This window comes from Hypanus sabinus, chromosome 21 (genome assembly GCF_030144855.1).
Source record: "Hypanus sabinus isolate sHypSab1 chromosome 21, sHypSab1.hap1, whole genome shotgun sequence".
NCBI lineage: Eukaryota > Metazoa > Chordata > Chondrichthyes > Myliobatiformes > Dasyatidae > Hypanus > Hypanus sabinus.
The window spans coordinates 63,413,159-63,438,428 of NC_082726.1; the positions used below are offsets into that span (position 1 = coordinate 63,413,159).

Below are 25,270 nucleotides of genomic sequence, written 5' to 3' on the forward strand. Positions count from 1 at the left end.
CACAACGAAGACACACAACAGCAAGACAGCTTTGTGTCTCAGCAATGCCCCTCCCCCTCCCCAATGGATGTTGTGTGAAAATCCTAGGAGATCAGCAGTTTCTGAGATATTCAAACCACCCCATCTGGCACCAACAATCATTCCACGGTCACAGTCGCCTAGATCACCATTCTGTTTGGTCTGAACAACAACTGAACCAGTTGACCATGACCGCATGCAAGTACTTTTGAAATCCCGCCACTGAATGAGGAGTTTGTATGTTCTCCCTGTGACTGTGTGAGTTTTCTCTGGCAATTCCTGTTTCCTCCCACATTCCAAAGATGTTCCAGTTAGCAGGTTAATTGGTTACATGGATATAAATGGGCACAGCAGTCTTGGTCTCGTTGGGATGGAAGAGCCTGTTACTGTGCTAAAAAATAAAGTGTAGTCACTGTTCTGATCTCGGAAATTTCCCAGCCAATATGCACACAGCAAGCTTTCACAAACTAGAAATTAATCATCGATGGAGAGGAATTAACAGTCAATGTTTCAGGCCAGTACCCTTCATCAAGACTGAAAAGGAAGGGAGAAGAAGCCAGAATAAGAAATTTTGGATGGAGGGAGAGGGGAAAGAGTACAAGCTGGAAGGTGATCGATGAGGCCAGGTGAGGGGGAAGTTGGTTTGTTGGTGGGGGGGCGGTGGTGGATGAAGTAAGAAGCTGGGAGGTGATTGGTAGAAACGATAAAGGGCTGAAGAAGAAGGAATCTGATAGGAAAGGAATCATGGTGACGCTAATCACTGCAATGATTAGGGTTTTGCCAGTCAGCCTTCTGGGATAAATCTTCCATTCTTCCCAATAGCATCCAGAATCTTTTAGAAACCACAAGGGTCTTCAAAGTTCAAAGTAAATTTGGTATCGAAGTACATACTCTATATGTCACCATATATTACCCTGAGATCCATTTTCGTGTGGGCATTCATTGTAACTAGAAAGAAACACGACAGAATCAATGAAACTGCACACAGCAGAGATGGACAACAACCAATGAGCAAAAGGCAGCAAACTGTGTAAATACAAAAAAGGAAAGAAAAAAAATAGATAAAATAAGTGATGAATATTGAGAGCACAGGTTGTAAAGCCCTTGAAAAGGAGTCCATCGATCGTGCAATGAACTCAGTGCTGGGCTGAGTGAAGTTATACTTCTGGTTCAAGAGTCTGTTCTTTGAGGGATAGTAATAGTTCCTGAACCTGGTGATGTGGGACTTGAGGCTCCTGTACCTCCCTCCTGATGGCAACAGTGAGAGGAAAGCATATCCTGGAGGGTCTTTGTTTAATGATTCTCCCAAATATACATTGCTGGGGCTTGGGCTTAATATTTCTGCTCGTGTCTTTACAGAGGACACGAACAAGCAATGAGACTCACAGGTAAGATTGGTATCAGTTTAGACATGACCAACACAGTTTAAGTTCTTTTGTATCTAATATGAAATCTGCAAACTTAAGTTTCATTTCATTTAGGGCATGACCATTTAACGAGCATCGGTAAGGTGCTGAGAAAGAGTTGCACTGCCTGAGATTATTCTTTGGATAAGATTAAGTAAAGGTCTTGTCTAGCCCCTAAAGTGGACAGTGGGGTTTCCCCTGCTTTGTGTTGCTTCTTAACTAATGGCACGAAAATGTACTAACTAATAGAGAGATATCCCTTTGGAACAAAGATCAGAAGGACTTTCTTTAGCAAATGGTTGGTGAATCTGTGGAATTCATTGCCACACGTGGCTGTGGAGACAAAGTAATTGGGTATATTTAAAGTGGAGCCTGATAGGTCCCTGACTAGTCAGGGCACCAAAGGTTATGGGGAGAAGGCAGAAAAATTGGATTGAGAGAGATAATAAATCAGCCATGATCAGCCTGACGACACTTCAAAACTGATTCATCGGCTAGAACAGTCGTTCTCAATGCTGGATGCCTTCGGGATGCTTTCTCCCAGCCCTGCGAGGAGCAGGGGAGATTTACCAAGATGCTGCTGCCTGGATTAAAGAACATTATGAGCGATATGGGAGCAAAGGAGGATGAAATATGACTTGATAGACGTGAGGAAGATGATTAGAGGCATCCATAGAGTGGACTGTCAGAGACTTTTTCCCAGGATGGAAATGGCTAGTATAGAACATAGAACAATACAGCACAGTACAGGCCCTTCGGCCCACAATGCTGTGCTGACCCTTAAACCCTGCCTCCCATATAACCCTCCACCTTAAATTCCTCCATATACCTGTCTAGTAGTCTCTTAAACTTCACTAGTGTATCTGCCTCCACCACTGACTCAGGCAGTGCATTCCACGCACCAACCACTCTCTGGAGTAAAAAACCTTCCTCTAATATCCCCCTTGAACTTCCCTCCCTTTACCTTAAAGCCACGTCCTCTTGTACTGAGCCCTCGAGAAGAGGCACTGGCTATCCACTTTATCTATTCCACTTAATGTCTTGTACACCTCTGTCATGTCTCCTCTCATCCTCCTTCTCTCCAAAGAATAAAGCCCTAGCTCCCTTAATCTCTGACCATAATCCATACTCTCTAAACCAGGCAGCATCCTGGTAAATCTCCTCTGTACCCTTTCTAATGCTTCCACATCCTTCCTATAGTGAGGCAACCAGAACAGGACACAGTACTCCAAGTGTGGCCTAACCAGAGTTTTATAGAGCTGCATCATTACCCTGCAACTCTTAAACGCTATCCCTCGACTGTGAGGCAACTTTCAGGGATTTGTAGACATGTACCCCCAGATCCCTCTGCTCCTCCACACTTCGAAGTATGAGGGAGTGATTGGAGATAAGTAGAGGGGGGATGACAGAGGTAGGTTCTTCATACAGAGAGTGATGGGTGCGTGGAATGTCCTGCCAGGAGTGGTAGTACAGGCAGGTACAATAGTGGCATTTAAGAGACTCTTAGAAAGGTGCGTGGATGATAGAAAAATGGAGAGCTGTATGGGTGAAGGCAGTACAAGGTAAAACAGAATGAGGTAGAATGGGTACAGAGAAAATGCAGAGCAGGTAGACACAAGGTGCCAAGAGGTTTGTGAGGACTTGTTTTCCTTTGCTGGCATGGGAGTGATGAGCAGAATGGCTTCCTTCCTGTTCCTTTCCAGAAGTACTGCCCATGCGGATTAGGTATCAGATCTTGCACTTGTTTAGCTCTATTCATCTCCTTGTGGCAGCACAAATGTGGAGCAGGCAATGCTGCATTTCACACATTCAAGAGTCCGGCAAAAATGGGTTGCTCACACCACAACTCCCTGGTTATGTCAGAACTTTAGGTTCCATGCCACTAGGTTGAGGAACAGTTATTACCCAACAGTCATCAGGCTCCTGAACCTGCATGGACAACTTCACTCACCTCAACACTGAGTTGATTCCACAACCTGCAGACTCACTTTCAAGAACTTTACAACTCATATTCTCAGTATTATTTATTAACTTGTTTTACTATTTGCACAATTTTTCTTTTGCACATTGATTGTTTGTCATTCTTTCTTTGTATGCAGCTTATCATTGTTTCTATTGTATGTTTTGTTCTACTGTGATAGCCTGCAAGAAAATGAATCTCAATCTAGTATATGGTTATATGCTGACATATACTTTGAGATTTATCTCCAATAGAAATTCCTTCCACCATCTAATCCTTTTGTTGAATTTTACATCGTTCTGTTCATCCTGTTTCCCATTTGTATAGACATGTAGTGTATAGTTTGACCGCTGGCTATTGGTCTGGAGTTCAATACACTCCTTGGCCACTTTATTAGGTACACCTGTACACCTGCTCATTAGGTAGATAGAGAGATACTTTATTGATCCCAAAGGTAATTACAGTGTCACAGTAGCATTACAAGTGCACAGATATATGAATATAAAAATATTAAAAGAGAAGTAAAGAAGAATAAAAACTAAGTTACCTCAAACAGTCTAACAGGAGGGGGTCTTCACTTCCCCGGCTCTAGGTTGTCTCATTTTAGAGGCTAATGGCCCAGGGTAAGAATGACCTCATATCGCACTCTTTGGAGCAGCACAGTTGTCTTTGTCTATTACTAAAAGTGTTCCTCTGTTAAGCCGAGGTGGCATGCAGAGGGTGAGAAGCATTGTCCAGAATTGCCAGGATTTTCTGTAGAGTCCGTTGTTCTACCAGTATGTCCAGCTTGACTCCTATTATAGAGTGCAAATATCTAATCGGCCAATCATGTAGCAGCCATTCAATGGATAAAAGCATGCAGACATGGTCAAGAGGTTCAGAATGGAGAAGAAATGTGATCTAAGTGACTTTGACCATGGTGTGATTGTTGGTGCCAGGTGATGTGTTATTTTAAATTTATTTAGAGATAAAGTGTGGAATAGGCCTTTCTGGCCCTTTAAGCCATGGCACTAGCAATCCCTGACTTACTAACCTCTCTGGATTGTGGGAGGAACCCTACAATCCACTGGATTCCACTGGAAGGACGTGCAAACTTCTTAGAGAGAAGGCCGGGACTGAACTCTGTACTCCGCTAACCCAAGCTAGAGTAGTGTCGCACCAACCACGATGCAGAAGAAAAATTACATGCAGTGAGTGGCAGTTCTCAGGGTGGGAGAGAGGTCCAAGTAGAATGAGCCGATTGGTTAAAGCTGACAAGGTGACAGTAGCTCAAGTAACCACACATTACAACAGAGGCGTGCAGAAGAGCATCTCCAAGCACACAGCATGTAGAACCTCGAAGAGACTGGGCTGCAGCAGCAGCAGACCACAAGCATGCATGCAGAGGTCACTTAATCAAATGCAGGAGGTACCTAACAAAGTGGCCGAAGAGTGTGTACATTCTCTGGTGATAGATTTACTTACTCGCTTTACTTTGAACCCCATCCCACCCTCCCCCAGTCCTGTTGCAATTTAATCTCCAATGGAGACTCCTTCTACCAACTAATCCTATTGTTGAATTTTGCATCACTTTCTTCTGGTTCCATTCATCCAGCTTCCCATTGTACAGGCTGTTGATGTCTGGAGTTCAATAGGCTTGTGTTATTTTAACTTCATTCCAACCACCAATAATTAAGCATGAATAGGCACCAAGCTGTCTGCTTCTCTTTAAACTGTCTGACTGTTACATTATCTGTGCGAGCTGAGATCAGAACCAGAATCAGGTTTAATATCACTGGCATATCTCATGAAATTTGTTGTTTTGCAGCAGTAGTACAGAGCAGTATATAAAAATCTATAAAACTATAAATTAGAATAAGAAATATATTTTTTTTATTTGGGATAAATAAACTCAGCTTCCATCCAGCTACAGGTATCAATTTTAACCAATGTTTGATGCAAAATTCTGCCAACTTCATCAGGAATGATGCCCAGGCAGGCCTAGTCCAGTGGTAGATATACCCCCATCGTCTGTCCCTCCTCATTGGTTAGTCTTCATCCAATCAGGTTTCAGTTCTTCCACCTTGTTTACAATTGAATTCCTGCTGTTACTTTGAGCAAGATCTTTGTCTCTGTTAAAATTCTTTTTCTCTAATTTTATTTCAATGGCTTCCTTCACCAGGCGGTCGCAAAAGCCGCTGGTGCGGCACAGTATTTTCTGCTGTCGAAGTCAATCCTATGTCCATTGCGAATGCAATGTTCTGCTACTTCAGATTTCTCCGGGTAATACATGCACATGCATACATATGCACACACATGCATACACATGTACATTTACCCCGTGGTGGTAAAGTCCTCATGCATGCCCCACACTCCTAAAGCTGGTTCTGCGCACCATCTAGGCTGCAACAGTCCAGGAGGTCGGAGCACAGTGTGAAATGTATAACAGGTTGTAGCAGGTATGTGCTGCATTGGGAATTCACTCTCAGAGTCAGACTCGGAGAGTTGAAACAACTGCAGCAATTGCCCGTCATACTGCAGTCTGCAGCCTGGCTGCATCAACCCAGAGGAAGTGACTTGTCTGTCACGTTCTTTCCAAACAGCTTTACAGCCAGTGAGGTCCGTTTGAATTGTAGTCTTTAGTTTAATAGCGGGAAGCAACTTATTTTTTCTCTACTTAGAGTTACGGTACAGTAACAGGCCCTTTCGACCCAACGAGCCCCGCACTGCTCAATTACACCCATGTGATCAAGTAAGCGTACATCTTTGGAATGTGGGAGGAAACTGGAACATCCAGAGGAAACCCCCACAGTCATGGGGAGAACATGCAAACTCCTTATGGGCAGCAACAGGAATTGAACCCGGTTCACTGGAGCTCTAATGGTGTTCTGCTAAATGCTATGGTACCGACCTGCCTAGCACAGTATCAACCCAGCGTTACTTCTTCCAGAAACTTGTGCAAAACCGGTCGCTGCTACATTAATGTCTAGTTCTCCCCTTTCACGGAAGAATGTCTAGGCCTACAGTTCTATCCTAAGTGTTTAGCTTGTTATGTTTATAATGGGTCTGAAGATAAACAGACCCATTTCTCGTGGTGGGAGCTGATTCCTGAGCTGTGAGGTAGAATGGAATCACAGCACTGAATCATGGATGTTTTATCCTACATGATACACAAGCCAGGGCAGTACAATTTGGAGAACAGCAGAGTCTCCCTTTCCACACAGCTGATGAATCTAAAGCAACGGCTGAGACCGATACAATTTGGGACCAGCAGCGTTGCAGCAGTTTCCAGTCAGCATTGAACTCAACGTAGGACTGCCTCCGAGTTTCCAGCTCCAGATTACCCGCTCCCTGGCTATGACAACTTTAGGAACAAGGGGCAAATAAGAATTGTGATGTCTGAGCCCTGTAGACATGCTTCATGTACTTTATTGTATCTTCCCCGCTGTGAATTGTTTGGAAATTGTTCTGACAATCTAATATTGTTCTAGTTGGTGTTTTTTTTTGCACATTGGTTGTTGTCCATTCTGCTGGGTGCGGTCTTTAACTGGTTCTATTGAGTTTCTTGTACGTACTGTAAACACCTGCAAGAAAATGGATCCAGTGACATTGCTTTGGGCAATCTGCTGAGGGCCACATCAGTGGCATCAAGGTCTGGCAACCACGTCAGCTACAGGAGGTCCAGGTCCGACCTCTTGAAAGCCATCCCATGGACGATGTGGCAGTACCGGATCAAATTTGAATCAAAGAAGCATGCTCGACAGCTGTGGCAGGGCTCGAATGCTGTTAACTCCAAGTGACGTAGGTGACAATAGAGCTTTGATTAGCTCAATATGCTCTATGCTTGCTTTGGTCGGTAAAATGTGAAGGAATCTCTACGAACTCCTGCAGCCCCTGATGACCTGTGACTTCAGACTCTGAGGTCGATATGAGAGCTTCCTTCAGGAGAGTGAACCCAGGAAAGCATCCTCCCAGAGTACTAAGGACCCATGGTGATCCACAGGCTGGTGTACCTCTCACATTGGCTGTCTGAGACACCCACCTGCTTCAAGTATACCGGTAACCTGCCTCAATGACTTTGATCCATTTGCACAGACACCTACTGTAATGAAGTGCTTTGAGACATTGATGATTAAACTTATCAACTCCTGCCTGAGAGGTGACTTGGATCTGCTCCAGTTTGCCTCCCGGCACAACTGGTCCACAGCAGATGCCATTTCATTGGCTCTTCACTCATCCCTGGAACATCAGGATCGCATTTTGTGTGTGTTGCTCAAGATTTGCAGCATCTGCAGAACGCTCTCTGCGATTGTTGGGGAAAGTGTGTGTGAAAAAGCTTGGTAGTGCACACCTCACAGTAAGTCATAATCATACAAGAAACAGACCATTCTGTCTAAATGGTCCATGTCAGCATAGATGTCCACTCAGTGAGTCCAATCTATCTATAATAAGAGAAAATATGCAGGTGCCAGAAATCCAGGCAACACATACAAAATGCTGAAGAATTCAGCGGGCCAGGCAGCATATATGGAAAAGAGTACAACCGACGTTTTGGGCCTAGACTCTTTGGCAGGACTGGAGAAAAAAGCTGAGGAGTAGGTTTAAAAGGTGGAGTGGGGAGGGGAAAGAGATGTACAAGGTGATTGGTGAAACCTGGAGGGGGAGGGATGAAGTAAAGAGCTGGGAAGTTGATTGGTGAAAGAGATACAGGCCGGGACTGGCCCTTTTAGTGCAACAAGCCCCACCACCCAGCAACCCACCTATTTAACCCTAGCCTAATCAAGGAAGAATTTACAATGCATGGTAGCGTAATGGTTAGCACAATGTTTTCCAGTACCAGTGACCTAGGTTTAATTGCCATTGCTGCCTGTAAGGAGTTTATACATTCTCCCCATGACTGCCTGTGTTTCCTCCGGGTGCTCCGGTTTCCTCCCACAGTCCAAAGACGTACTACTTGGTAAGTTAATTGATCATTGTATGCTGTCCCATGTTACATGGACTAGCTGGCTGGTGTTACATCAGGGGGATTCCTAGGCGGTTCGAAAGGGCTATTCTATACTGTATCTCAACAAATAAATAGAATTAACCGGTACGTCTATGGAATGTGGGAAGAAACCGGAACATCCAGATGAAACTCTGAGGAAGGAGCGTACAAACTGTTTACCAATGGTGTTGGACATGTGCTCCTAATAACATTGCCCAAAGCTGTAATAGCATTGCACTAACCACTAGCCACCATAGCACCCCGTTTGCAAGTGTTTGTTCCATATCGTTCTCAACCTTTCCTTTTGATGTACCTACCCAGGTATCTTTTCAACGACACAAACTTGTGAAGTATTCCATATTTGGGAGCGGCATGGTTGCGTAGTGGCTAGTGTAACATTTTACACCACCAGTGAAAGGCGTTCACTTCCCACCGCTGATGGGAGGTGTTTGTACACCCTCCCACGACTCTTATGCACTTCCTCTGTGTGCTGCAGCTTCCTCCCACACTGCAAAAACGTACGTGCAGGCTAGTAGGGTTAACATGCTATGTTGGCGCCAGAAGCATTGGGACTCTTGCGCGCTGCCCCCAGCACATCCCGGACTGTGGTGGTTATTGACGCAGTAGATGCATTTCGCAGTATGTTTCAGTGGGAGCACAGAACAGGGAGCAGTACAGCACAGGGACAGGGCAACATTGGCCCACAAAGTTGTGCTAAACCAGCAAAAATGTAATTTTTTTTAAACCTAAAAACTAATCCCTGAGCTACCCAATGTCCATATCCTGCCTTATTCTTCACATTTATGCACCTACCTAAACAATCTTAAAAGCCTCTAATGCATTTGCCTCTACCACCACACCAGGCAGCATCCACCACTCTGAGTAAAAAAATTTAACCCTCACATCCCCCTTTGAACCTACCCCCTCTCACCTTCCATGCATGCCCTCTGGTATTAGACATTTCAACCCTGGGGAAAAGATACCCATCTACTCTATCAATGCCTCTCATAATCTTATAAACCTCTATCAGATCTCCCCTCAGCCTCTGCTTATCCCGAGAAAACAACCCAAGTTTGTTCAACTTCTCGTTATGGCACATGCGCTCTAATCCAAGTAAACCTCTTCTGCCTCCTCTCCAAAGCCTCAACATCCTTCCTAAAGCTGGACACCCAGAGCTACATGAAATACTCCAGATGTGGCCTAAACAGCAAAATGTAAAGTTGCAACATAAACAGTTAGTCAAGTGAAGTTAATCTTTTAAATGTTGCTTATGTACCTCATTCAGCCATTTCCTGTATAGAGTATAGAGTGGGTGTTAAAGTGTGGGGGGGCATGCGTGAGTGTGTAAGTGTGTACTGTATGTGGGAGTACTCGTGTGTGTGAGAGTGAGAGATTTTGTGTGGGGAATGAGTGTGTGCATCTGCGAAGAAATGCAAGTTGAAGTGAAATGCATGGGCGAGTGAGAGTGCAGGAGTGTGTGTCGGAGAGAGCACGGAAGTGTGTGTTGCACAGAGAAAGTGCAGGAATTCAGGCACAGGTGCAAGAGAGATTGTGTGTAGGAGAAAGAGTGCATGTGTGCATGATTGGGAATGCATGTGTGTGCATGAGAGTGGGTGTACAAATGCATGTCGGAGTTAAGAGTGGGGGTGGTTGTGGTCAGAGTGAGTCTAGGAGTGAGCATGTGTGAGAGAGGGGGAAGCATTTGTGTGTATGTGGAGTGGGGTCTGAGGTGTGTGTGTGTGTGTGTGTGTGTATAGGGAGGGCAGTGAGAGTGTGTGCGGAATGTTTCTGTGCTGGGGAGTGTGTGAGAGAGAGAGTGTGTGAGTGAGTGAAAGAGGTTACTTCTGTGAAGGAAGTGGTGGCGGCCACATGATAGTTTCAGGAAAGGCTCCCACAACTGAACAGCACAGCTTGCAATATGCCTTTTATTTTATCCAGTATTTTCTAACAGTTAGTAGTGGCAGCGTGCAATGAAACGCTCACACTGGCATGCACACAAAACACATTTTTAAAAAATCCACTAATATTCAGTGATGTGAAGGCTGTGCAATTGACTAGGGCTGCTGTAACCCCTCCTCCCTCCTCCACAATCCAGGCAACACACACATACACAAAAAGACTGCCTCTTCTAACTCTGCATATCAGACAGCCACCAGCATTGCCTAAATGCAGAGTCTTTTCTGTAGCCTAATTAGCATGGCTACTTTGATGGATTTAGACAACAGCACTGTGAAGGGGGAAAGCACCGCGTTAGGTGTTTTATCTTGCTAAATGCCCTGGGTTTCCTCCCTCCTTGTCCTGCTTGGTGATGCCTCAGTAATTCGGCGTGCACACTTGTGGCGGTTCCTGCCGACTGAATTGATCGGTGCTTGTGACTTTGGCTGGGCTCCAAGACGGTGCTCGCTTTGCTTTGTGAGGCGCATCACCCCTGCAGGAGTTTGAAATGTAAGCTGCCTGGATTTTTTTTCCGCTTTTCCCTTCTGGCAAAGTGCCGTGGCTGCCCGTGTGATGTGTGTAGAGGGGAGAGGGAGATGGATCACTGCTAAACTGGAAGATCATCAGTAACAGCGTTCCTCCACTGAGCCTAACAGATAAGTGACTGCTTGATTTTTTTTCCCTGATCGTGTTGGAGTGAAGGGGGGGGGGGTGGTTGGAAGAGAAAGATTTCCTCTCACGCCCTCATTAGCACCTAGTGACTGCTTTTCCTTCTCATTTAAAGCAGTCTAGACATATTCCACAGCTAAATGCAACAGGATTTATGCCTGCCCCTGGCGCAATAAATGGCTGTCAAGTTTATTTGCAAAGGGGGTCTTGTTGAGTTTGATTCTGGCCCCATTGTCTAAGCCCGTTGGCATGGTTGTATTAGTGGGCTCCATCTGTGATTGGCTTTTCCAGGAAGCCAGGAGGCTGGCAATGAATAATTAATGTACATTGTGCAGGACAGAGAGAGGGGGAGAGAGAGAGAGAGAGAGAGAGAGAGGGAAGGAAGGAAGGAGAGAGAGTGCAGAAGGCTGCTTCTGACTTCCTTTGTCCTCCTGAATTCGGTTGTGGGCACAGGCATGGTGGAGGTTGTGCGGAAGCACAGTCAGTGGGGTGGGGGTGGGTGAGGTGTAAAGGAACGACGAGGAGTGAACGTTGCAGTTTCGGCCTGGTGAAAGGAGCGAGTGTGCACGCTTTTTTTTGTTTCTTTCTCCTGGCAGGATTATGGGTAAGGTGGCGTGCTGTCAAGTGGAGCAGGCAGCAGGGAGAATTTTTTTTTAAAAAAAAACAGATTACAACAGGAAAGTAGAACACATTTGCATATGATGGTTGCTCACTGCACTGCCTGGAGGCAAAAGATTCAGAGGAGGGGTTGGAAGTTGAAAGGGGCCCTGATTTTATAAGCCACTATCATGGTTGCTAAGGGGGTCCCATGGGGGAGAGAGAGAGAGAGAGAAAGGCTGAACCAGCCTTCTTTCCAGGGTTTCCTGCTTTATATTACCTGGGCCAAACCAAGGGAGCTTGCTTCGAGGTTGAAGTCAAGGGAGGCTTCTCGTTTTTAAACAGCGGTTCACAAGACCAGAGTGGTTTGTCTGCAGTGGCTTTCCATGAAACGCATGAGGCAGGTATGACGATGGTGCTGTTGACACTCAATCAAGGGGAGTTCTGCAAGCTGTAGAAGGGAATGGAGGTGCTTCCCCTGCTAATGGCTTCAGATCTTTCCAGGTGACTGAAATGGCCATTTACACGGAAGTGGAAGAACTGTGGAACATTGGTAAACGAGACCATGTGGGTTTCTCCCAGATGGAGTCCCTACTGATGTGTGAACATCTACGGGGAACTGTTGTTATGAGGAACATGCTGGAAGAACTCAGAAACTCAGGCAGCATCTATAGAAATGAATAAACTGGCAACATTTCGGGCTGAGACCCTTTATCAAAGGAAGGGGAAGATGCTGGAGTAAAAATATAAGGGGGAGGGGAAGGAGGAGAACCTAGATGGTGGTAGGTGAAACCAGGTGGATGGGGAAGGTAAAGGGCTGTAGAAGAAGGAATCTGATCGGAGTGGAAAGTGGACCATAGGAGAAAGGGGGAGAAGGAGGGGCAACAGAGGGAGGAGATAGGTGAGGAGAGGAGGTAAGAGGCCAGGGTGGAGAACAGAAGGAGGAAGGGAGAAGGAAAAAGCAAAAAAAAACTGGAAGCTGAAAGTCATTTGGAGGCTCTCTATGAGATATTGCTCCTCTACCCTAAGAGTGGCCTCATCTTGACAGAAGAGGTTGTTATGAGGGGCTTGGTAATGGGACAGGAGCCTGGTCTGTGTTTGATGAAGTTGTGGAAGAGTCTGTGCTGGTAATTAGTTGAAGAAGTCCATCATTTTCAACTGTGGCATTTGACAGTCGTTCTGACATTCAGATTGTTGCTGGTCTTGTTTGAGGCCCACGCAAACCATCAAGAGGAAGTGTGTACTGCTGGTGTGTGGGTGGCCAACCTTCACTGATGTTCACCCTGCCCACCTCTAATACAGGTCATGGGCAGCATTCAGGCAGGGAAAAGTTTAAGCCCAACACTCAAACACAAGAGCTTCTGCAGATGCTAGAGATCCAGAGTAACACACACAAAATGCTGGAGGAACTCAGCAGGTCAGCAGCAGCCACAGAGGGGAATAAAGAGCCCTGGTGAAGGGTCTTGCCTGAAACATCGGGCCTTTATTCCTCTCCATAGATGCTGCATGACCTGCTGAGTTCCTCCAGCATTTTGTGTGTTACTCAAAACCAAAACTTGTCGGACTGAATTATACCAGTATTTCATTTGATTGTGCTGTGATTTTGGAAATCGCTGATCTGCAAGTTTCTATTCTCTGACACTTCTAACATGAAAAAAAATTGCTGAAGTGTTCGTTATTGGAAGTTTTGTGTTCCAACTTGTTCAGTTCTCTAAACTTGTCCTCACTCATCAACTTTGTACTCCTCATCAGTGTATACCTAGTTTCACTTTTATTTTGTATTTAAAGGTAGAAAGAACATAGACCAGTACCACACAGAAACAGACCCTATGGCCCACAATCCTGAGCTGAACCAATTAAATTAGTAATCAAATGCCAACTAAACAAATCTCTTCTGCCTACTCAATATCCATATCCTTCCGTTTTCCTCACATCCATGTATCTATCTAAACGTCTCTTAAATGTCTGTAATGTATTTGCCTTTCCCAATACCCCCCACACAGTGCATTCCAGGCATCCACCACTCTCTGTGTGTAAAAAAAAACACCTGCCCCTCAACCTCCTTTGAAATTACCCCCCTTACCTTCAATGTATGTTCCCTAAGATGAGAGATGGTAAACAGCTCTTCTGCCCCAGTGAGCCTGTGCTGCTCAGTTACACCAATTAACCTACTTACCGGGGTATCTGGACTGTGGGAGGAAACCAGAGCACCCGGAGAAAACCTACACAGCCATGGGAAGAGTGTACCAAATCCTTACAGAGAGCAGTGGGAATTGAACCCGTGTCGCTCATCACTGGCACTGAGAAGCGTTATGCTACAATGCCAGGTTATTGTTAGATCACCTTCCAGATCTTCTGGAGTCAGATGCAGTAGCCCGAGCCTCATGTCTTTGGAATGGGGGAGGGAACTGGAGCACCAGGAGGAAGCCACATAGACCCAGAGAGAATGAATAAGCTCCTTCAAGTCGGCTTCTGACGCACCATTGGGTCAGTGATTCTCTTTGGTCACAAGGTAGCAGGAATCTTCTGCAAGCACTTGTGGGTGTCAGTTACTCCAAGCTGTGAGCTTTCCCATACCCCTGAGTCACATAACCATACTCTGCTTCCCCAATTGGGTCTCAGTTGCCTAAGTTATGGAATTGAGGAATCACAACTGACCCAGGACTTCTCCATTTTCTCCCTAGCTTAGCCTACTGTTTCTACTGCAACTTCAGCTAATTTACATCAAAATCACCGACATATGTCATAAAATTTGTTGTTTTGTGGCAGCAGTGCAAGTGCAAGACATAAAGGTTATGGAAAGTTACAAGACTGAAATAGTGAAAAAGAGGGCATGTTCATGGGCTGTTCAGAAATCTAGTAGTGGAGGGGAAGAAGCTCTTCCTAAATCAATGTTTGTGGATCTTCAGGCTCCTGTTCCTCCTCCCCACTGGTATTAATGAGTAAGAAGGCATGTCCCAGATGGTGAGGGTTCTTTGTAATGAATGCTGCTTTCCTGGGATACTACCTCTAGAAGATGTTCCTAAAACATTGGGTGTAGGTCTCAGGCTCCTGGACCTCCTCCCTGATGGTAGTATTGTAAAGAGGGAAGATCCCTGGTGGTGAGGGTCCTTCATGATGGAAGCAAATCAGCCATAGCAGAAGGGAAGTGATGGGTAAGGGCAATGAGCTGATTGGTGAATGGAGGATTAGTACAAAAATGATTAACGAAGTATGCTCGTGGGTTCATATCCCATTCAGAAATCTGACAGTGGAAAAGAAGCAGCTATTCCTAAATCTGTGAGTGTGGGCCTTCAATCTCCTCTCCGATGGTAGTAATGATGGGTGCCTTCTCCTTGAGGTATTGCCTCTTGACAATGTTCTCAATGGTGGAACCGGTTGTGTCAAGATGAACCTGGATGAGTGGGAAATCAAATACAAGAAAAGTTTTTGGATAAACTGGTAGGAGGTTTGGGGCTGCATATAACCATCGATATTTAAGACCATCAGAGATGAGTGGGATTCAGTCTGGTGGGATTATTCTGCCCTTTCTTTGCTTGCCTTCTCAGTGGAATAATTCGGAGGTTTGAGCCAGGCAAGGACACTTAATTGGCCCTAATTCAACCCTTTTTTCTCTCAATGCTAGTAAAGGCCAGGGAAATAATCCTGAGGCTACTCTGGCTACTAAGATCCTGGAATTTAGCTGGATCATTTGTATTTAAGTCCATTCCTCTTCCCCCCCTTGCTCAGAGATCTGACTGAGGAAGAGCAGAGGAATGCATGAAGTATGGAATGAAGAAAAATGTTTTAGAACATTGTATTCTACAGCATAGGACATGCCTATTGGCTCATGATATTGTGCCAACCTTTATTTAATTATTGATACAGTATGTAACAGGCCCTTCCAGCCCTTTGAATCGCATCGCCCAGCAACCCTCAATTTAATCCTAGCCTAATCACAGGACAAATTATAATGGCTATTTAATCAACTAACTGGTATATCTTTGGACTACGGGAAGAAACAGGAGCACAGAATTCCACACTGTCACGGGAAGAACATACAAACTCCTTACAGGTAGCAGCAGGAATAATCTGACCTCTCCCTCCTACATATCCCTCCACTTTTCAATCATTCATGCGCCTATTTAAGAGTTTATCAAATGCCGCTACCTCTACCAGCACTCCTGGCAGGGTGTTCCATGCACCCACCACTCTCGGTGTAAAATAAAATCTACCTCTGACATCCGCCTTATACATTATTTCAATCACCCTAAAATTACACCGCCTCAAATTAGCCATTTCTGCCTGGGTTTAAAGAAAAGTCTCGTTACACTGAGCCAGTCGATCGCCAGTTACATCAGTTAAGGAATTGGAGTGGAAGCAAGTCTTTCTTGTCAAAGTCAAAAGTCAAAGTAAATTTATTATTAAAGTACATATTTGTCACCATATACAACTATGAGATTCAATTTCTTGCAGGCATTTACAGGAAGATAAAGAAATACAGTAGAATTTACAAAAAACTATCCATAAAGAGGGGCAACAACCGGTGTGCAAAAGAAGAGAAACTGTGTGAATAACAAATAAGTAATACTGAGAACATGAGTTGCAGAGACATTCAAAGTGAGTCTGTAGGTTGCAAAATCAGTTTAGAAGTTTGAAATCAGAGTGATGTTATCCGCATTGGTTTTGGTGCCCGATGATTGTCGGGTAATAACTGTTCTTGAACCTGGTGGTGTGTGTCCTGGAGCGTCTGGACCTTCTGACTGTTTGGCAGTGGTACGAAGAGGGCATGGTGGGGGTCTTTGATGATGGGTGCTGCTTTCTTGTGGCAGAACTCGTTGAAAAGTGCTTAACGTTGGGTAGGGCTTTTCCTGTGATGGGCTGGCTATATCTATCAACCTGTCCTACACAGACCTCTGACCCCAGGACTCACTGAGCTCAGTGGGGTCACTGGCCCTTGCCCTTGGGGCCTGTCGTCCACAGTCCCTGACCACAGAGATCTTTGGACTTCATCCTTAGCACCTGCCAACCTGACCTCTGTCCTCGGGGATAGCTGGAGTCCAACATCCGGACCTGTCAACTGACCGTGGGCCTCTGGACCTGCCTCACAAGAATCTCTGACCCCATTACTTACTAACCTCGGACAAAGTGGGGGAAATTACTGGCCCTCATACTTGGTGCCTGCAGGCTTGTGTCCCTGATCATGGGGATCATTGGCTGACCCAGCCTCTGTCCTGGGGGTTAGCCAGTTCAATACCACTGGAACTCATTCCAGGCAGCAGCTGTGCATTAACAGAGAGGAAGTGAATCTCTGAAAGAAACAAGATGTCATTCGTGGGAATTGCAGAGAGGTGCTGGTCACTATCGGCCAGAGAGCGGAATGCTGGAAGAGAGTAAAAAGCAGCACAAATTGTTCCACTGTCCATGTGGTCAGCTATTCTCTTCAACACTTCAAAAGGCATGACTTGCAAGCAGCACTTTGAAAAGTTGGTAGGATTAAAATTAAAATCCTCTCTACCGAGTGGATCTTGGTGATCCCAAACATCAGGAACTAATTTCCTACAGCAGTAACTAACTTTTGAAAATAGGGTGGCACATTACTGTAATACTTTTCAGCAGCAGTAACCCAGGTTTAATTCCCACCGCTGTCTGTAAGGAGTTTGTACATTCTCCCTCGTGACTCTGTAAGTTTCCTCCGGGTGCTCTGGTTTCCTCCCACATCCTAAAGACATATAGGTTAGGGCAGGGGTTCTCAACCTTTTTTATGACAGACCCCTACCATTAACCAGGGGTTCCTGGGAGCCTTGTTTGGGTGCCCCTGGGTTATGGTTAGGAGGTTAATTGGTCACGTGAGTGTAATTGGGCAGAATGGGTTCATTGGGCTGGAAGGGCCTGTTATTGAGCTGTGTCTCTAAATAAAAAACATTTTTAAAAATGGTAGTTCAGTTAACTGTAAAGTACTTTGGGGCATTTAAGATCATGAAAGATGTCACACAAATGTCATTTCAGGCAAAGAAAACAAAAAAGGGACCAAGTACCGTATTTACAGAAACACTTGGATAGGGCAGTTGAATGCTGAAAAAATGAAGGTCTGTGTGGGAAGGGAGGGGTTAGATCTTACGGTATGTTTTGGTTGGCACAACATTTTGAGCTGAAGGGGTTGACTGAGCTGTCGTGTTCCACGTTCAGTGTAATTGGTGGATGGGATTCACTACGTTGCTTCAAGAGCTGACGTAGATCAGATTGGATGAAATGCCTCCATCTCTATTTTGGGAAAATATAAAAACAAGTCGAACATGAGAGGTGGAATATCCTGAAAATCCTGATGTAGATTAGGTAGCAGGAGACTCGGGTAAAGTTGATGGGCTCATGAGAGATTAAATTACAGCAAACAGTGCATGGAACGCCCTCCCAGGCGTGGTGGTAGTGGCAGATATGTTAAGGACATTTAATAGACCTAGATTGACACATGGATTATGAAAGGTTTGCAAAGCACACTTTTGCTATTGGACGATTCTTAATACTCAGATGTTTGGCTTAATAGAAGGGGGCATAATTTTAAGGTGATTGGAGGAAAGTTATAGATAGAATATCAGAGGTAGGTTTTTTACACCGAGCGTGGTGGGTGTGTGGAATGCATTGCCAGGGGTGGTGGTAAAGGCAGATACATTAGGGACGTTTAAGAAACTCTTAGATAGGCACATGGATGAAAGAAAAAGGAAGGGTAATGTGAGAGGGAAGGTTTAGATTGATCTTAAGAGTAGATTATATGATCAACATTACAGTGTGGGCCCATGTGCCTGCACCATGCTGTAGTGTTCTATGTTCTATTCTAATTTCAGGAAGCAGCTATTTTTAACAAGCAAATGTTAAAAATATTTTTACATCAGCGGCCCTTGGAAAGAGGAAGTGTAGATGTATGCTTCAGCAGCAGTATTGGGCTGACCATAGTCTCAAAAACCCTCAGTGATATGGTGAAAATATTACCTGCGCACAGAATGAGTCGATTATTGTGGAAGGCCTCATCCAAATTTAAGGGTGAATCAAAGGAACGTTGCTGAGTTGCAGACAGGGCAGTCTGAATAGCAGAAATGTCATACTGATTTTCTTATCGTGGTAATTTACAGAAGGTTTATATGTATCCATGGAGGAAAATATTTTAACTTCCATGAACCCTATTAAGTACTTTTATAAAACCAAACGAGGTTCATTAGAATGATCCTGGGAATGTGAGAGATTTTAATGGGTTCTTCTAGATTTCTTGTTTGTGGCTGCCTGTAAGGAGCAGAATCTCATGTATGATGTTTACATACTTTGATAATAAATATGCTGAGAACTTTGTAAGAGTTAACATGAGGACTGATTGATGTCTCTGGGCCTGTACTTGCTGGATTTTAGAAAAATGAGGGGGAATCTCATTGAAACCTATAGAATATTGAAAGGCCTGAATAGAGTGGATGTGAAGAGGATGTTTTCTTATAGAGGATGAGTCTAGAACCAGAGGGAACAGCCTCAGTTTAGAAGGACATCCCTTTAGAATAGAGATAAGGAGGAATTTCTTTAGCCAGAAAGTGGTGAGTCTGTGGAATTCACAGATGGCTATAGAGGTACATTTAAAGCATGGGTTGATAGGTTCTTGATTATTAAGGGCATCAGAGGTTACAGTGAGAAGGCAGGAGAATGAGATTGAGAGAGATAATAAATCAGCCATGATGGAATGGCGGAGCAGACTAGATGGGCCAAGTGGCCTAATTCTGCTCCTATGTCTTATGGCCCTCCAGAATTTATTCAGTTTCTGCTTAAATGTATCTTTAATATTTTGCCTTGTGTTCTCTATTGTGGCTGAGAGTCTCCAGCCAGGATGCTTTGCTTCAAAACCTCAGGCCTCATCTAATCTGGGAATATAGGCAGTGTAAGTTCTCAGAATGACACTGGACTCAGAAGGGTTAAATCAAAAGGAGAACATTTCCTTGTCCTCACAATCTATGTTGCACCTCATTGTTCACTTGCACTGCACCTTCCCTATAATGTAGCAATTTATTCTGCATTCTGTTATCATTTTCCCTTGTTGTGATGAAATAATCAATGTGGACAGAACACAAAACGAAAGTTTTTCTCTGCACTTCAATACGTGATAATAGCGATCACTGTTGTAATCTCGTTACCAAAATGTTTATACCCAGCTGCCACACACTGGATTTTTCTTTTGCCCTATTCTCTGTAAACTCCAGAGACTGTTATATATGAAAATCCCAGGAGATCAGTAGTTTCTGAGATACTCAAACCACTCCATCTGGCACCAACCAGCATTCCATGATCAAAGTCACTTAGATCACATTTCTTCCCCATTCTGATGTTTGGTCTGAACAACAACTGAACCTCTTGACCATGTCTGCATGCTTTTATGCATTGAGTTGCTGCCACATGATTGGCTGATATTAGCATTAACGAGCAGGTGTACAGCGGCCACTGAGTGTATATTTTTTAGAGTAACTCGTATTTTTATGTATTGCACTGTACTGCTGCCACACAATAACATCACCACGTACAGTGTCAGTGATAGTGATACAAAATTAAGTTCTTGATCAACTAGAGCTTTGGAGTTCTCTGTGTGCCACTGAGAGGGGAGACAGTTTCAGTTTTGATCTCATCAGCATTGCAATATTTTGCAGCTCAGTTTGTTGCTCAGGACTTGAACCCACAGCCTTCTGACTCAGAGGAAATTAGCAGAACCCACAGACCCACAGCTGACATTAGATCATGACTGTTCTGAATCATAACTCATTATTAGGCTGGGAAGATTCTTCCACCTGGCCCGTCTGCCGATTTGTAAGGTATTGAAAAAAGACCTTTTACATCTGCAGCTTCAAGCTCAATCTTCATTAACTGTTTTTTTTGCCTTTTGTAAACTTTAACTCCCCCTTAATTCCAGTGAATTTTTAGGATGAAAATCACTTTGAGAGGAGAGAGTTTGTGGTGGCCAGGATGGTTGCTCACAGGATGTGGGGCAACACCAGTTTTGTTTGTTCACTGTAAGATGAGGATCATTTGGGATGATAAATACAAACGATTCTGCAGATTCTGAAAATCCAGAGTAACACACACAAAATGCTGGAGGAACTCTACAGATCAGGCAGCATCAATGGTGGGGCATAAACAGTCGCTGTTTTGGGCCAAGACCCTTTATCAGGACTGAGAAGGAAGGGAGAAAAAGATGGAGGAAGGCGAAGCATTACAACCTTAGAAGGCGATAGGTGAGGGGGAAGGTAGGTGGAAAGGAGATGAAAAGGTAAAGGGCTGGAAAAGAAGGAATCTGATAGGAGAGGGAGTGGACCAAGGGAGAAAGGAAAGGAGGGGCACCAGGAGGAGGTGATGGCAGGAGAGGAGAAGTAGTAAGAGGGGAGTTGGGTAGCGAATGGAAGAAGTAGGGGGAGGGGGGAATGTACCGTTAGATATAGAAATCAATATTCATACTGTCAGGTTGGAGGCTACCCAGAATGAATATGAGGTGTTGCTCCTCTAACCTGAGAGTGGCCTCATCATGGCATGAGAAAAGGCCAGGGACCAATAAGTTGGAATAGGAATGGGGATTGGAAGTAAAAAGAGTGGCCTCCAGGAAATAATTCAGGTGTATGTGTATAAAAGTTGTGAAGTCACAGTGTGACAGGACGCTGATGAAGTCATCCTTGGAGTATTGCATTCAGTTCTAGTTGCCTTTCAATGGCGAGTGTGTTATTAAACTTGAAAGAGTGCCGAATAGATTTACAAGGAAGTTGCCAGGACTTGAGGGCTGAGTGAGAAGGATAGGTAGGGCAGGTGCAGGAAGCAGGGCTTTGGGTTCTTGAATCATTGGGATCTCTTCTGGAGGAGGTATGACTTGTACAAAAGTGACGGGTTGCACCTGAACCCGAGAGGGACCAATATTCTTGCGGGCAAGTTTGTTAACGCTGTTGGGGAGGCTTTAAGCTAATTTGGAGGGGGGTGGGGACTGCAGTGAAGGGACTCAGGGTTGGTCGGATGGTAAAAATGCAAAGATAGCGTGCATTCAGACTGTCAGGAAAATCAGGCAGATGATGACAAAATTGTAGCCGGCAGTGCAATAGGAATGTAGAATCAAAAAGAGTAGCGAATAGAGTAGTCAAAGTGTTATATCTCAATGCACAGAGTAGAAGAAATAGGGTGGATGATCTTGTTGCACAATTAGAAATTGTCAGGTATGATGTTGTGGCCATCACTGAATCATGGTTGTAGTTGGGAACTGAATGTCTTAAGATTACAGGTTGAATCAGAGGGATAGGAAGGTAGTCAGAGGGGGGTGGTGTGGCTCTGCTGGTAAAGAATGGCATCAAATCAGTAGAAAGATGTGACATAAGCTCGGAAGGTGTTGAATCCTTGTGGGTTGAGTGAAGAAACTACAAGGGTAAAAGGATCCTGATGGCAGTTATATACAGGCCTCCCAGCGGTAGCTGGGAAATGGACCACAAATTACAACAGGAAATGGAAAAGGCAAGTCAAAGGGGCAATGTTATGATAGTCATGGGAGACTTCCACACGCAGGTCAATTGGGAACATCAGGTTGGTAATGGATCTCAAGAGAGTGAGTTTATTGAATGTCTACGAGATGGCTTTTTAGAGCAGTTTGCCACTGAGCCATCTAGGGGGATCAGCAGTACTGGATTGGGTGTTAAGTAATGAACCAGAGGTGATCAGGGAGCTTAAGGTAAAAGAACCCTTAGGAGAGAGTAATCACAATATGATTGAGTTCAACTTGAAATTTGATAGGGAGAAAGTGAAGTCTGACATAGCAGTATTTCAGTAGCATAAGGAAAATGACAGAGGTATGAGAGAGGAGCTGGCCAGAGTAAATTAGAAGGAAATGCTGGGAGGGCAGCAGAGCAGCAATGGTGTGAGCTTCTGGGAAAAATGAGGGAGGCGCAGGATAGATGCATACCAAAAATACAGAAACACTCAAATGGCAAAATAGTACAACCATGGGCATTAAGGGAAATCAAAGCTAATGTAAAAGCAAAAGAGAGGGCATGCAACAATGCAAAAATTAGTGGGAAGACAGAGGATTGGAAAGCTTTTAAAAACCTACTGAGAGCAACAAAAATAATCATTAGGAGGGAAAAGATTAACTATGAAAGCAAGCTAGTTTAATATCTAAGATGATAGTAATAGGTTTTTCAAGTATGTAAAGAATAAAAGAGAGATGAGAATGTATATAGTTCTGTAAGAAAATGAGGCCAGGGAAATAATAATGGGGGACAAGGAAATGGCAGATGAACTAGGTGAGTATTTTGCATCAGTCTTCACTGTGGAAAATACTAGCAGTGTGCCAGATATTGAAGGGTGTGAGGGAAGAGAAGTGAGTGCAGTTGCTATTACAAGGGAGAAGGTGCTCAAAAGCTGAAAGACCTAAGGGTACATAAGTCACCCAGACCTGATGAACTGCACCCTAGGGTTATAAGAAAGGTAGCAGTAGAAATTATGGAGACATTAGTAATGATCTTTCAAAAATCGTTGGACTCTGGCATGGTGCCAGAGGACTGGAAAATTGCAAATGTCATTCCACCCTTTAAGAAAGGAGGAAGGCAGCAGAGAGGAAATTATAGACCAGTTAGCCTGACTTCAATGGTTGGAAAGATGTTGGAGTCAATTGCTAAGGATGAAGTTATGGAGAACCTGGTGACATGGGACAAGATAGGACAAAGTCAGCATTGTTTCCTTAAGGGAAAATCTTACCTGATGAGCCTAGTGGAATTCTTTGAAGAGATTACAAGTCAGATAGATAAGAGGATGCAGTGGATGTCATATATTTGGACTTTCCCCAATTATGGCAGGCAGAGATAGGGTAGATAATCAGACCTTTACCAAGTGCAGAAATGTCAAATACTCAAAGACATGAGAGTAACTTGAGGGGGAAAGTTTAAGCAAGACATGGAAAACCAATTTACTGCACTGCCAGCAGAAGTGGTGGAACCAGGAATGATAGCAACCTTTAATCAGAGAAGCTGTTTCTGAAAATTTGAGTGTGTATCTTCAGGCTTCTATACCACCTCCTCGATGGTAGCAATGAGAAGAGGGCATGCCTTTGGTGATGGGAGTCCTTAATGACTTTTTTGAGGCATTTGAAAATGGCCTCAATGCTGGGGAGGCTACTGCCTATGATGGAGCTGGTTGAGCTTGCAACTTCCTGCAGCTTTTTCTGATCCTGTGCAGTGGCCCCTCCATACTCAAAGGTATGGATATGGAAGTAACTTAGCTTCTTTTGCCCACGTGCTCAACACAGACATCGTCAGTCAAACAGCCTGTTCCTACATTCCTGTCCCTGGATCAATTATCAAAGTCTCTGGCTAAGAGTGCAATGACTTAACGACAAAACTGTCAGATCACAGCATGGACAACCCTGGAGGCTGGAGAAAGTGGACGGGGGAACTGAGCTGGGCCTGACTGAAATATGTTGTTCTTGTAGAGTGTATAGTGACCTTCCTCAGCCTCGTTCCTCTTGGCTGGAATGAACAGGAAAAAAAGGAGGCTGATAGGTTGGCAAAGGGCCAGCCCTGCCTAATTTTTAAAACACTGAATCATCTGAGCAAAATGGTTTAGTTTCGGTCAAAGTGATGACTGGTTTGAAAGTAAAGTCAGAGAGCAAAGAACAGAAGATTTGCATTTCACTTCCCTTCCAGATAGTTCCAACACACTCCACAGCCAATGAAAATCACAGACTCGAGGCACCAGTGAAAATTCCTCTTCGGCCTTAAGTTACATTTAACTGTGTGAGCAGCTACGCCCTCTCTCCCCATTTGAGTAACATCCCTTTCTCAAAGATGACACATTAAGAGCTGCTCCACAGGCTAACCACTTACGGGATAATGCAACGGCACAGTACACACTGGAGGAAAGAGTGGTGCAGTGGGTAGAACTGCAGCCTCATCGTTTCAGAGAGCCGGGTTCAATCCTGACCACAGGTGCTGTGTGTGGGTGTGCGTGCGCGGGCAATGTCACCATGTCGATTTTTACCAAGTACACTAGTTTCTTCCCACATCCCAAAGGCACGAGTAAGTGTGTATGTGAGTGATGGAATCTGGGGGGAAATGATGGAAGCAGTAGTCTGTGACTGGCTGCGTTATGGCCTGGTATGGGAACACCAATGCATTTGGATGGAAAATCCTACTGAAGGTAGTGGAATTGGCCCAGTCCATCACGGGTAAAGCCGTCCCAACTTTTGAGTGCATCTACACAGAGCACTGTCATAGGAAAGCAGCATCCATCATCAGCGATCCCCACCACCCAGGCCATGGTCTTTTCTAAGCACAAAGTACACTGCAGATGCTGTGGTCAAAGCAACACGTACAACACGCTGGAGGAACTCTGCAGGTCTGGCAGCATCTGTGGAAACGAGCAGTCAACGTTTCGGGTCGAGACCCTTTGTCAGAACTGAAGGGGGGGCAGGGGCCCCATAAAGAAGGTGGGGGGAGGGTGGGAATGAGAAGGCTGGTAGGTGCCAGGTGAAAAACCAATCGGAGGAAAGATAAAGGGGTGGGGGAGAGGATAGGCAGGAAAGGTGAAGAAGGAATGTAAGGGGAAAGCACTATGGGTAGTAGAAGGAAGGCAGAATCATGAGAGAGGCAGCTGGAGGAGGAGGCAAAGTGAAACTGGGATGGGGGAAGGGAGAGGGAGGGAATTACCAGAAGTTGGAGAATTCAATGTTCACGCCAAGGGGCTGGAGACTACCCAGAC

At 44.7% G+C, this 25,270-nt stretch overlaps 1 protein-coding gene across 16 annotated transcripts in view; it reads left to right on the top strand.

Annotated features, from left to right (window-relative positions):
- zmiz1a (zinc finger, MIZ-type containing 1a) overlaps nt 1-25,270 on the top strand; it is a 409,121-nt gene that overhangs the window by 308,907 nt on the left and 74,944 nt on the right. Inside the window, exon 1 of one of the 16 annotated variants that reach the window (XM_059946733.1) lies at nt 10,770-10,938. The exons of the other annotated variants lie outside the window; for them this stretch is intronic. The gene's annotated coding sequence lies outside the window, so the exon portion shown is untranslated. Of the gene's footprint in view, nt 1-10,769; nt 10,939-25,270 lie in introns of those variants that run through there. 16 annotated transcript variants of the gene reach the window in all.